Raw genomic sequence first — 14,769 nt, 5'->3', positions numbered from 1 at the left:
CGCCCCCCTCGCCACAGCTGAAAGATGGTTCTCTAATGTAAGCTGTGGATCAAGGAGGATGCCCAAGTTGCGGACCCTCTCTGAGGGGATCAATAATCCCCCACCCCAGGGTAATGGATGAACAGATGGAATTGTCCTTGGGAGGCAGGACCCACAGCCACTGTCTTATCAGGGCTGAGTTTGATTCTGTTGACACCCATCCAGACCCTAACAGGCTCCAGGCACCGGCACATCACTTCCACTGCTTCGTTGATTGGACATGGGTTGGAGATGTACAGCTGGGTATCATCAGCGTATTGATGATACCTCACCCCATGCCCCTGGATGATCTCACCCAGCGGTTTCATGTATATATTAAATAGCAGGGGGAAGGGGACCGACCCCTGAGCCACCCCACAATGGAGAAACCTAGAGGTCGACCTCTGACTCCCCACTAACACCGACTGCGACCGACCGGAGAGGTAGGAGGAGAACCACTGAAGGATAGTGCTTCCCACTCCCAACCCCTCCAGCCGGCGCAGAAGGATACCATGGTCGATGGTATCGAAAGCCGCTGAGAGGTCAAGAAGCACCAGGACAGAGGATAAACCCCTGTCCTGGCCCCGCCAGAGATCAATGTTCTGGAAAGAGCAACAGAAAGTATCACTGAAGAATAGAATCCAGTGTAAATGGAAAATTCCATTTACCAACTAACTATTTACCTTCATTCCACAGGAAAAAAGGAGTTCAAAAGGATTTTTTTGTGGGGATCAGGCATGATTAATAGGTAGAGTAACTGGGATGTACCTTGGATTCCTATAAAAACTGAATGTGCTCAGTGGATCATTCTCCTAAGCCTTCTTGATACATTCTTATTTGTAGAAGTTATCTTGGTGTAAATTGGAGAAATCACTGTTAGTTTTTGTCTTAACCAATTTATAAATAGACCATTGGGTTAGAGACTGTGCCAGTTTGAAAGCTAACATTAGTACAGATGTTGATTTTACTCTTTTATATGTAAGCTCTTTACACAAACAGAAATACTTGCTAACTGAACTTGCAAACCCATTTTACTCCTTTCCCACAAAATTCTGAAACATATAAAGTTAACAAGCATATGAATTATTTTACAAATAACATAATATACTATTCTCTTTTCTTTTTCTTCCTAATCCTTGCATTACTCTAAAAATTACACAGTATATTTTATTCATTAACAAAATGTCAAATATTCTCTTGATGGAAAATGCTATACTGCCTGCAAAAGAAATTTCCAGGTGAGTACAAAGTAATTCATGCTGACAACCAAAAGCCTTGCTTTATCTCAGCATTAAATGAACATATAAATTATTAAAGATTGTCTCTGATATTAGTTGAGCTCTTGTTCTAATGACATTATGTTGCCCTCACTAACAGGCTATTACAGTATTACGCAATTGGGGGAATACTTCAGAAATTGTTTCCCAATCCACATTTTCTCCAACAGAATTCTAACAGCATCAAGCCCAGTGGTATTTTACATACTAGAATTGTTTCTCCCTCATCTTATGAAATCAATTTCTTGTAATGTGTGTCAGTTTTGAATGCCAATTTTTCTTCAGCGGTAGTGCTAAAGAAAATAAAAGCAAGATTCCTTCCAAAATAAAATCCTCCCCCAAACTCAAGAAAAAACAAACAGCAAAAAAGTCATTTGGGGCCGTGTTCTTATTTATTTATTTTTAAAGATAGGCCTGGTTGTTTTTCTGATTATGCCTGTTTTTAAGATATGAGTTCTGACAAATGTATCCTTTTTCATTGGCAGCATTCAGCTATAATACCAAACACCTCTTTCTATCTTCTCTCCCTTATACTTTCAGCCTGCTGCCCCACTTTAGTTTATCTTGAAAAGATTTGCAATGCTTAACAGCAAATTATCTTGATGAATGACATTCACAGACCAAAGTCTCTTGCTTAATTCAAAGATTCTTTGACCGCCTTTTCTCCTGTTGTGTCTATCCTGTGGTTTGGAAGATCCTCAGTCTTCTGTTCACTGGTGAAGACTTATAAAATCTGGTTCTTCTCCAGAGATTGGTTCAGATTATGGGATGGGCATGTGTAGAATTAAAGACCTAGATTGAATTATCTATGGGGTGGCCTTGGTTAATTATTTTCTATTACCTTATATCCTATTACCGATATTCATTTTTCTGTCTGGAATGTTTATTAAATTGTATTTTATCTTTATTCTACAGTGGTATCTCTACCTGCAAATGCCTCTACTTACGAACTTTTCTAGATAAGAACCGGGTGTTCAAGATTTTTTTGCCTCTTCTCAAGAACCATTTTCCACTTACAAACCCGAGCCTCCAAAACTGTAACCGGAAAAGGCAGGGAAAAGCCTCCATGGGGCCTCTCTAGGAATCTCCTGGGAGAAAACAGGGCCAGAAAAGGTGGGGAGAAGCCTGCATGGGGCCTCTCTAGGAATCTCCTGGGAGGAAACAGGGCCGGAAAAGGCAGGGAGAAGCCTCCATGGGGCCTCTCTAGGAATCTCCTGGGAGGAAACAGGGCCTCCACCCTCCCTGTGTTTTCCTCAATCGCATGCATTATTTGCTTTTACATTGATTCCCATGGGAAAATTGCTTCTTCTTACAAACTGTTCTACTTAAAAACCTGGTCAAGGAACAATTTAACAACCTGGTCTACTTAAAAACCTGGTCAAGGAACAAGTAGAGGTACCCCTGTATTTGTAATTCCTTGTCTTCATGTTTCTATAAACTATAAGTTGCTCAGAGTTTCTTAGTGCGTTGAGCGGCCATATTACTGTATGAAGAGTTGAACTCAATGGTCTCTTCTATCCCATGATTTTGGTATGATAGCCTAGTAATATAGGTTACTTCAAAACCAGTAAACAGCAAGGCATTTATGGGCCTTTTGAGTTGAAAACTCAATTCAATTATCAAGCAACACACTCACAGTCTAGAGTCCGAAAGGAGTTGGGTAGCTTATAAATGTAATAAATTAACCTAAATTAAATTAAATTAAATTAAATTAAATTAAAAGTTTGTCCAGGAAGCTGTGTTTTTGCAACAATCTCCTGGGACACTATAATATTGTAGTAATAGCTGAATGATTATTCCTTATAACAGAATGTTCTGTAACATTCACTGGGTCCCAAATGTTATTACGAATTATTATATCAGGCGATCTTCTCTGAAAATACAGAATTAACATTCATAGAAGAAAAACTTACTAGATAAACTATTTTAATGCCTGCTCATTTTCAGTAAATGAGATCTGTGAACCTCCTCCACAATTGCTTCAACTACTTCATCATTTGCTTCAACTATTTCTTCCAAGTAAGGTTAAGTATATATAAAAAAGGAAAAAAATCTGATAATGAATTCCAGAGCCTTGAACTCTTCAAACAGCTGTATTTTCTAAAGGCTCTTTTGCAAATGGAGTCCAGCTGGATGAATAAATGATATGGACACAACTGTGATTACTGTATGCTTATTCAGTTTATAATATAGAAAGAAAAGTGACAAATGCCACATTTAAAGTTATCTAAAGTGATCTAGAGGTCATAGCTAGAATAAAATACAAACAATAATACTAGAAACTAAGAAATATACCAAAAGTTAAATGCTTGATAAGACTGGTTTGTGTCAGAAATATTTCTTCTTCTTATAATACAAATCAATTGTGATAACTCCATTTCCCCTCTCAAATGTATATCGATTAAACAAATTAAAATAATGATAAATAATGATAATATTGATTATTATTACTAATAATGCTACATAAACAATTTATGAGTTAGAATGAATGCTAATAAAAATACGTACAGTAGAACATTGAATAAGAAAAAAATGTGCAATATATGTCTTATAAAGAATGATCAACTATATTTAAAATGGCTCACCTTAGAAGTAATGCTAACATTTGGATTCAAACCTAGTAATACATGGAAAATCAATAGCACAAGTTAAACATTACTGATTTAAATCTAATTTATTTCAGTAGAGCTAACCTGAAACCACCCCTATAAAAATTATAGAATTGGAAGCTTTTTAAAACACAATTAAATTATCTGGAATTCATGGAAGAAAAACTGAATCTAAATCCAATTAATCAATATATAGACAATTAAACTGTCATTTGATGAAATAAGACTTTAGCATTGTTTTCCAACTTTCATGGGCACATATTAACATGGTCCATAGACCTCATTAGGCATATAATATTTTATCTGAATATCTTCATATTATGGGCAGAATAGTATACATTTATTAATCTTTCTGCATGCAAAGCAAGTATTTCTTGGCCCTACAAAAATAAAATATTTCATGGATTCCTTTTCCCAGATACTACTAGATATATAAAACTATGATATTTCCATATATCATAGGTTTATGGAGAGTGGGGCAGCAGATAAATCCAAATAAACAAACAAACAAATAAATTTTGAATCTCCTGCAGGCCCAGTCTTTTAATATAAACATTCTATGTTATAGACCTATCCAGATTTATATTATATGTCCCCACCCCCAATTTCTGAAAATAATATGTTATTGAATATGCTAGGTGTTCTATGGAAAACCCTTTGCAGGAAAGACTACAGGTATTGGTAAAATTTTCATAATAGAATCAAATAGTATTTTGTCTTTGCTTCCATTGTATAGAAGATGACAAAAGCAAAAATCGTTCCAGAGAGGGAAAGACACACCCTGCCAACATACATAATTAGCTGAACCCTATAGAAAATTATTTTCTTCCTTTGAACAGAAGAGACAAAACAAGGAACAAGTACAGAGATACTGACAAACATTAAAATGCCACCTCTTCCTCCTCAAATAAAACAATGGATATCTTCTCTTCACGTTTCTGCATATTCCGAACTTCAAGTGAAGTTGGCATTCACAATAGAATGTGAAAGTAAAGGAAGTGAAAGGTAAAATGCTTAGGATGATTATGTACCCATCAACTTAATGACAAGGGAGATATTTCTTTAGGATAATATGTTGCAAATCTGTTCTCTAGTCTAGTCTCCCAACAGTGCACCTATTACTGGCATAATGGAATGTAGCCACCTTGTCTGGAATGATATAGGGCAGTGATGGCGAACCTATGGCATGTGTGCCACCTGTGGCACGCGGAGCTATATCTGCTGGCACGCGGAGCTATATCTGCTGGCATGCGAGCTGCATGTGTACGTGCTGGCCAGCAGATTTTTGGCTTGCATTGAGGCTCTGGGAAGGCATTTATGGCCTCCAAAGGGCCTCCAGGAGGGCCTCTGGGAGGTGGGGGAAGCTGTTTGTGGCCTCCAGAGGGCCTCCGGGAGGTTGGGGAAGCTTTTTTTGGCCTCTGAAGGTTCCTCTGGAGGGCTGGAGGAAGCTGTTTCTGGCCTCCAGAGGGCCTCCAGGAGGTGGGGGAAGCTGCTTTTGGCCTCTGGAGGGCCTCTGAGGGTTGGGGGAAGCTGTTTCAGCCCTCCTCAGGCTCCAAGAAAATCTGTGGAGCCTGGTAAGGGGGGAAATGAGCCTACTGGGCCCATCCAAAGTCGGGAAATAGGGCAGCGGGGGATCGTGTGTGCATGCACAGGGGAGGGGGCAGCATGAGGGGATCACATGTGCATGCATGGAGGGCAGGCAGGCATTGAATTATGGGTGTGGGCACTCGCACGCACTCAATAGCATGCACACATATGTTTTTGGCACCCGAGGAAAAAAAGGTTCGCCATCACTGATATAGGATGTTGTGTTTGAGCATGGGATTGGACTAGAAGATCTTCAAGGTCCCTTCCAACTGTTGTTCTGTATTCTACTGCTGGCGATCTTAATGTTAGGCCTTTGAGATAGACCAGGCAAAGAAATCAAAGATATGAATGGCACTACATATTCAATTCAAATATATTAAGTTTATTAAAGGGTTACCGTAACAGAACATTTCAAGAGGTGGAATTGATGTAAGTCCAGTGTGGTCACATGAAGTTTCACTTAACAGCCATGGGGTTTTTTTCTGTCAGAGCTGCCAATGTGTCCAGTAATGTTTTTAAATAAGAACTACTTATACCAGTGTTTCCCAAACTTGGCAACTTGAAAATATTTGGACTTCAACTCCCAGAATTCCCTAGCCAGCATACGCTGGCTGGGGAATTCTGGGAGTTGAAGTCCAAATATCTTCAAGTTGCCAAGGTTGGGAAACACTGACTTATACCACTCAATGTGCACCTGATCTTGGAATTGTCATACTTTGAACAATAAGATATTTTGAGGTGATCTTATCAATCCTTATCAAGATAGGGATTGGATATAAACTTAGTAAAAAAACCTGATGGAGTATCACATTAACATGGAAAACAGATATGCTATTGTTTTTGATATTTCTTTGTCTCTCAAGCTGTGAAGATACAAGACCAAAATAAAGGATTATATAGTGACAGTTTTAAAAGACAATAGTGAGCTTTCCTCAGAGTTCAGTGATGATTAACTGTTCTGAGTATATTTGTTACCTAGCAACAAAGGGATGGAGACAAGTTTGTTACTTGGCCTATATACAAAGAGATTAGCTGTATTTTTCTTGTGCTAAAATAGGGTTATCATATTTACTGTAGTTTGCAAAAATGCAGATGAGTACTAAACAGCAGCAGGTTTTCTAAATATCGTTTCCAAGTGGTTGTCTAAATGTTTGTAATCCAGACATCATAGCCCTTGCTAAGATAATAATTTGAGAACAATTTCAGTTGATGTACCATCAACTTGGTGTTGATTTAAACAGCCACAATAGATCAGTGTTCCCAAATTTCTTTCTTCATTACCCAAAACTACTTACCATAAAGTCCTTTTTACTCAATAAATTTAAAGCTCTTTAAGTCAATGTAAATATGGTGTGACTAAGTAATGGGTTTGTGTGTGTAAAGAAAACCCACTTTTACCCAATTTTGTGAAATTGCTTAGGTTTGAGAAGTAGTGACATGGGTAGATTTCCCCCTGGTTTTTCAAGTCTTCCTACAATAACTCACTGTCGCCATAACCCAGTTGCTGGTCTTCATCTTTTCTTATTTCTTCTACTTTTCCCAGCAGAGGACAATTTGAGCCTGGACACTTCTGCCTTGAAAGAGAACTCAAGGTTGATTTCTTCAATGATCCATTTGCTTGTTTTCTGGCCAGCCACCATACTCTCAGTTTTGTCCTGAACCAAAGTCCAAAAGTATCAATACTCTTTCTACCCAGCTTGTAAATAAACTGATGGGCTTCAGTCTATTTCAAAATCAGTAAAATTTGAGGAACTCTTGCTAGACCAAATGAATTTAATTCAGTCATTTTTGTTAATAGTAGTACTGGATTGAGCTACACTCTGTTTAACACAATTGTGAAGTATCTCTACACCACGTCATAGTTGTAAACTAAACTGTTTTCACACAGTTTTTATGATGTGGCAGCAACAAATTTGGTGTCGGTCTCAGATTATAAATACCGTAATTGTCAGTTAATATGACTGTTACCATATTTAATAAAACTTCATAAAATAGTATATCACAGTAATAGTACAAATCTATGGATATTTGTTCTAAAAAGTCCCAATATATACAGCGTCCACCCATCACAAAATCCACCCACCCATCACAAAATCTCCAGTAAAGCCTATAAACTTGAAATTTGGCACATACGTTTCTCTTGGCTTCTAGGTGCTCACTAAGAAAGGAATTTTTTTTTTAAACGACTATCAGATCATTAGTATTTATATATAGTATATTCATCTCTCTATATAAAAGCGAAATACCACTCACCCATTGTCACAAAATCTCCAGAACCATAATGCCTATAAACCTGAAATTAAAATGAAATAAACTTGAAACCAAGCAGGAGTTCCTACATCATTTGAGACATGTGGCAGTCCAATCTCCCCTCACAAGTGTTGGGGCTCTCACAACTTCCACTGGCAAGCTGTTCCACTGGTTGATTGCTTTCACTCTCAGAAAGTTTTTCCTCATTTCCAGGCTGAATCTCTTCTTGGTCAGCTTGTATCCATTATTCCTTGTTTGGCTTTCTGGGACCTGGAAAAACAGTGTGACCCCCTCCTCTCTGTGGCATCCCCTCAAGTATTGGAATACTGCTATCATGTCATGCCTGGTCCTTCTCTTCACCAGACTGGCCAAGCTTAGTTCCTGCAACCTCCCTTCATATGTTTTATTTTCCAGACCCTTTGTATTTGTATTTATTAGATTTGTATGCCGCCCCTCTCCGAAGACTCAGGGCATCTAACAACAATATAAGAAGACAATGTAAACAAATCTAATATTAAAACAATCTAAAAAACACCAATTTAAAGAACCACTCATACATACAAGCATACCACGTATAAATTCTATAAGCCTAGGGGGAAGGGAAATTTCAATTCCCCCATGCCTGACGACAGAGGTGGGTTTTAAAGAGCTTGCGAAAGGCAAGGAGGGTGGGGCAACTCTGGGGGGAGCTGGTTCCAGAGGGTCGGGGCCACCACAGAGAAGGCTCTTCTCCTGGGTCCCGCCAAACGACATTGCTTAGTCGACAGGACCCGGAGAAGGCCAACTCTGTGGGACCTAACCAGTCGCTGGGATTCGTGCGGCATCCTGGTTGCTCTCTTCTGCACTTTCTCTAGAATTTCAATGTCTTTTTTGTAGTGACCAAGTTTTGGTGACCAAAACTGGATGTAGTATCAAAAGTCAGATGCTTGCTTTTGATGTGACTGAATCTTGAGATTACTACACCATTTTTGTTTATCCAGAAATCTGTACCTGTGAAAAAACAACTTCAAATGACAATTTTGTGTAATTACTTAGGTTTGAGAAATAGTGACATGGATTATTATTACATCATTACATAAATTTACTCGAAGCAACAGTTCAGTGTTAGGAATCTAGTGTTTATATTTGTGTAAGTACATGTGTTTCTTGCACACGTGCATAACAATAGAGTCAATCAAACATTCCTGCAGTTTAATTGCCTGGTGATTCAATAACAGGATAAAAATGATCAGAATTGCTATTCATACAATTACAACAATTTTGATTCCATCACAATATGGCACATTGATTTTTAACATTTAGCTTTGCTTTGGCTATAGCCGACCTAGATGCCAGCAAAAACAAAACTCTGATCTCTCATGTAAACCCAAGCCAGATTCTTTATATAGTTTTAATTACACAAGTCAGCTCTCACCCTCTTTCCTTTCCCCATTTTTTTAAAAAAATCTAATTTTAATGTTTTCTTTTTCTTCCAACAAATTAAAATCAATTTCTTTTGGCAATTAGGCTGTCACAATGTCTAATTTTTGAAATGGGGAAGACATCCCTTCATATTGTAGATCCAAGTTGTGCTGTCCTTTAGGAAAAAGCGGCAAAGACGGTCTCCAGTTACACACACAGACACAGACAGAGACACAAACACACAGAGTATGCACAAATATAGACACTAACACAAGTTGAAAATGTTCAGGTTCTTCTCCCCCACCAAAAGGAAGTAGAAAGATAATAGTTTGGCTTTTTCATGGTTTGCATTTCCAAAGCTGGATAGATATCAAAACTCAATTCCATTCCATCTGGAAGCGCCCAAAGCAATGTCAAGACTTTTCCATTTACTATTCTAAAAAAGCAAATATCAGTCCTAACTAAAAGGTGAATGAAAAATAGTGACTGTCAAAAAAATAAAACCCAGATTTCAGGAGGAGGCACAAAAAAGTAAGTTCATACTTTCTATTAAACATGATTTATAAAATGTTTCATTATACAAACCTGCAACATTATATCATATTATCTGATATGTAGGCTAACAATTAGTTACCATATTTTTGGGAGTATAAGACACACTTTTTCCCTTCCTCTAAAAGAGGCTGGAAATTTGGGTGCAACTTATACTCAGAATGTAACTTTTACTAAACTTTTTTTCAGCCCCAACAACGTGTAAACATGATCTTCTGTGTTTTGCTAGCAAGCAATCTTTCCTTTGCCTGCTTTTTTCATTGTTTCTCTCTCTGAAGAGAGAGTAAGTATTTTTGAAACCGTTTTTTATTCCCAACCAGGGGATAAAAATCAGCCTTGTGTACTCAAAACAAGTAAACTAACATGCTGAAGCTGCCCAGACTAAGGACTAGCCAGATGAATACCTGGTAGACAGAATCCACGTCCCATTTCTTCCCCCAAAACTAAGTGTGTCTTATACTCCAGTGCATTTTATACTCTGAACAATACGGTACAGTGATACCTCATCTTACAAACGCCTCATCATACAAACTTTTCAAGATACAAACCCAGGGTTTTAGATTTTTTTGCCTCTTCTTACAAACTATTTTCACCTTATAAACCCACTGCCGCCTCCGGACTTCCATTGTCAGCGAAGCACCCGTTTTTGTGCTGCTGGGATTCCCGTGAGGCTCCCCTCCATGGGAAACACCACCTCCAGACTTCTGTGTTTTTGTGATGCTGCAGGGGAATCCCAGCAAAGGAATCCCAGCAGCGCAAAAACGGGCACTTCGCTGGCAACGGAAGTCCAGAGGTGGGGTTTCCCAGCGAAGGGAGTCTCAATGAAATCACAGCATCGCAAAAACACAGAGGTCCGTAGGTGGGGTTTCGAGGACTTCGGTGTTTTTGTAATGCTGCAATTTCACTGATGCTCCCTTTGCTGGGAAACCCCACCTCCGGACTTCCGTTGCCAGCGAAGCGCCCGTTTTTGCACTGCTGGGATTCCCTTGCAGCATCGCAAAAACTCAGAAGTCCAGAGATGGGGTTTCCCAAGGAGGGGAGCCTCAGGGGAATCCCAGCAACGTGAAAACGGGTGCTTTGGCTGGCAAAAGGGGTGAGTTTTGGGTTTGCACGCATTAATTGCTTTTCCATTGATTCCTATGGGAAACATTGTTTCGTCTTACAAACTTTTCACCTTAAGAACCTCATCCCAGAACCAATTAAGTTTGTAAGACAAGGTATCACTGTATACATTTATTCTTGTCAACACTAACACCAATGGAATCATGGTTCCTGCACACAGTGGTAAAACACCTCTCTAAACCAGTAAATTGCAAATCGGCAGATTTAATGCATTAGAAGGAAGAGAAATCACTGTGCCACAGAAATACAAAACAAAAAAGAAGTGCTGAAATTGCTTATGTGGAAATTCTCTATGTGGTTTAATATTGCTCAATTTTGTAGTCTTTCCATCAAAAAATCTAGACAGTTGCTTAAAACTACAAAGCCTGATTAAGAACTTCCATGCTGGGTCAATTTAAGTCAATATTACATTATTTCAACTTTGTGGCACAACAATAAAAATATTAACTAAAAGCTTTTAAACAAAATTAAAAATGTGCTTAATGGGTATATAATAATTCACTGTTGCAAAAGCAGATTTTTTCCTGGTAACAATTATTGTTAATTTCCTAAGATTCTAAAACCCTTACAATATATTTTTCCATAAATTAATAGTATTATCAATTTAATTAACTTAGCTGCAATTTTATTTGCAGCCAAATAGCATAACCTAGACACTTGACAAAGATCAACTCACTTGCAAAATTCTGTCATTTCCAAAATCTTTCCAAAAATCTCTGCAATGAATAAACCTCATAGAACAGTTCAGTATAATGTTGACATTAAATACTGAACAGAAATACTGAACATATAAATGAAGAGAGGAGAGATGGAGTGGCTGGAATCAAAAGTACAAATATTGCAGCTCTCATTTATATATATCATGGATGGATGGATGGATGGGTGGGTGGGTGGGTGGGTGGGTGGGTGGGTGGGTGGATGCATGCATGCATGCATGCATGCATGAAGCAGTCCTATATTGTACATAAACACTAGTTGAAGTTTCACATCTGATCAAAGGATCTCAGGATGAGATTGTTGAATTCTTATATTTCAGTTATCTTTAGCAAGCTTAAATTTTATAAAAGGGGGGGGGATGTGCAGTGTGGCATTACAATTCAAATATCATACCTGTTACAAAATATTAAATAGATATTGTAGTGGATTTTAATTTGTGATTCCCCCCCCCCCCCAGAATTAATTTTTTTAAAAGCTGCAGACCTAATTCAGTGGTACTGGTACAATTATTATTTAGATATCATTCATAGTACAGAGATACTATTTAGTAATTTTGAAACCTTTCTTCAAATCAAGAAGCTAAAAGACTTTTCAGTGGGTTTCATTCATATCTTAATGAATGAATAAATGAAACATATTTTCATTAGAATCATATTCAATGAAACCTGAATTCATTAGGATTATATTCCCCAAGACCTGAATTCAGTTGCAGTGAAGCAATATAAATAAATGTTCCCATCAGTTCTAAATTTTGTGAATATTTTATTTCATGGTAACAGTAGACTAGCATCAGAAATGAGATAAGCAGGACTTGTGATGAGAATGGTAGGAGACAGACAAAAGCTGATTACAGGTATATTTTTCTTAGCCCTCTATAATTTGACTTTTACTTTATTTTTGTTGTTGCCTATTGATGCCAAATTGATCTTCCCCAATTGAACAGACACAGTGATGGGCAGCAGCTGGTGCAGTCAGGTGCTCCGTCCCAGTAGGAAATTCCGGGATGTGTACGCAGCTGTGCGCACACGACGCGTACATGCAAGATTTTGATGATTTTGATGCATGTGCCTGTGGGTGCAAGATTTGGCTTCTGCGCATGCGCAGCAAGTAAAATCTTGTCTGAGCGAGATTTCAGCACATGTCAGCACAAATACACTGATTTTCTGCTTCTTCACCGGTGTGGAAGCAAAAATATTACTGAAAATCACCAAAATCTCACATGTGTGTCCTCAAGATTTTACTTGTTGTGCCTGCGCAGAAACCAAATCTCCGCCCACAGACACAAGCATACCCATGACAGCCTTGGAGGGTGCACTGAAGACGAGTGGCCCTTCACTGAACAGACAGCAACTGAGCCATTTGCTTATTAGAAAAAAAAATGCAAGCTCAAGGATATATATTAAGTATGCTTCCACATGGCACTAAGTATGAAGTCCAGCAATGGGCTATGAGCCAGAACACTAAATTGCGCTCGCCGCTGTGGCTCGTAAGTTCTTGCGAGACCAGCGTGATTTTGCTGCTGCACCTGTGGAGGTAGCAAAATTGCGCTACCTTGTGTTTCAGCAAGGTTTTACTTGCGGCTCCGTGTGCAATTTTGCTATCTCCACATTTGCAGCAGCAAAATCGCGCTGGTCCCGCAAGAACGGCGGCAAGTTCAATTTAGCGTTCTGGCTCGTAGCCCACCGCTGAGTAGCTCTCTGAATCTTCTAAGGATGATTTTAAGGTAAATGTTACCGCAGGGAGGGGAGGCACTAGGACAGGTCTTCTTTTGTTATTGAAAAAACAAAAGGAACCTGTTGTACACTTGTATATTTTTCCTTCCTAGATTTTTGTTGAAAATAAATTTTATGGTTTCTGGATGACTTCCTTGCCAGATAAAATGGGTGGCATTTGTGGCTGGGAAATGAGAATTCAGGGAATGGAGATGAATCATACTCTATTGCATAACAAATCATTTAGATCAGAAAAAAATTGGAACCTCATGTATTTTAGGACACATGGCAAAGTTTTGAGTGGCATCTTTGATATAAATTTAGCAAATGAATTGGGTTGTGGTTTTTTTGTAAAATAGAAAAATTGGAGATCTCCAAGCTGATGATAATTATTTTGCTCTCATATAGAAAGGAAAAAAATTGCCAGTACTCATTGTATGGGTGGCATAACCTAATCTAGATATGAATGAAGAAATCCATTAACCGCTGATAACAAGTTAGATAATCTTTCCATGTTTCCATGTTCTATATTATATATCTGTCTATACATACAAGTACTTGAATAGCATGCACAGTGAGTCTTCTTGAAATCAGGTATGTACTCTATACCAGGAAAGGAGCCCTGCTGGGCTTTTCAGAATTGGGAGCCCTTATAGCAAGATATCAGAATATGTGACTCTGTCGTTTGCCTCTAAGAATAACTTTCTTTAAGGTCTACTCAGAATGAGCTACTGGGAAATTTGGCAACTTCTTAGATACCTTTCTATGAAGCATTCAAATTTTGATGCAGTTTTCAGAGTAGCTGCCACTCTTATGCCTCACTTAGATGTCCTCTCAAAATAATGAAGGTTGAGGAGGTCTCTGCGCAAAACATTTTATTAGCTAGCTAGTCTAACTGGAAAGTCAGAAGAATCAAACAATTGGGCCGAGCCTTTTTCCTATATGCTTTCTAAGGTAGATAATTTATTCTGTCTGGTATGCAGATTGGTTCTAACTCATTTAGTTTTATAAAGCAATATTGGTGGATGTACAAGATGTCACATTTATAGCTAATTGGCCATTCGCAAAAGTGATCATGGAATATTATTGCTTGGCCCCATTGGCCAGTAGCATTCTTGGGGCTTGTTTTCAATTCTTATGGTTTTAATAAAATTACCACAAAGCTGTTAGGAAATATCCAGTGTTATAGAACTGCATTTTAGAGGGAAGATAAATATGGTAAATCAAGGTCTTTTGAGGTCCTGAGTTGTTGTCTGGATATAGTAAACAATATTGTATTGTTACAATAGTAAATAATATTGTATTGTGATACATTGTCTTTTTGGATAGGCCTACCCAGGATTGGAAGATAAGACTCAATCCATAAATTTGATTTTTTTCCCCTGAGAAATCAAGCAGTTTGTGGAATTCAGTTTTGATATGGAATGGTCAGATATGAGAATCAGATCAGTCTATGCTCAGCTTCAATTTTTGCACCAGTTGCATCCTGCCTATGAAATTAAGATCTGGTCCCAATTCTATTAC

Source organism: Erythrolamprus reginae, chromosome 2 (genome assembly GCF_031021105.1).
Source record: "Erythrolamprus reginae isolate rEryReg1 chromosome 2, rEryReg1.hap1, whole genome shotgun sequence".
NCBI classification, from domain to species: Eukaryota; Metazoa; Chordata; class Lepidosauria; order Squamata; family Dipsadidae; genus Erythrolamprus; species Erythrolamprus reginae.
This window is presented reverse-complemented; position numbering follows the sequence as displayed.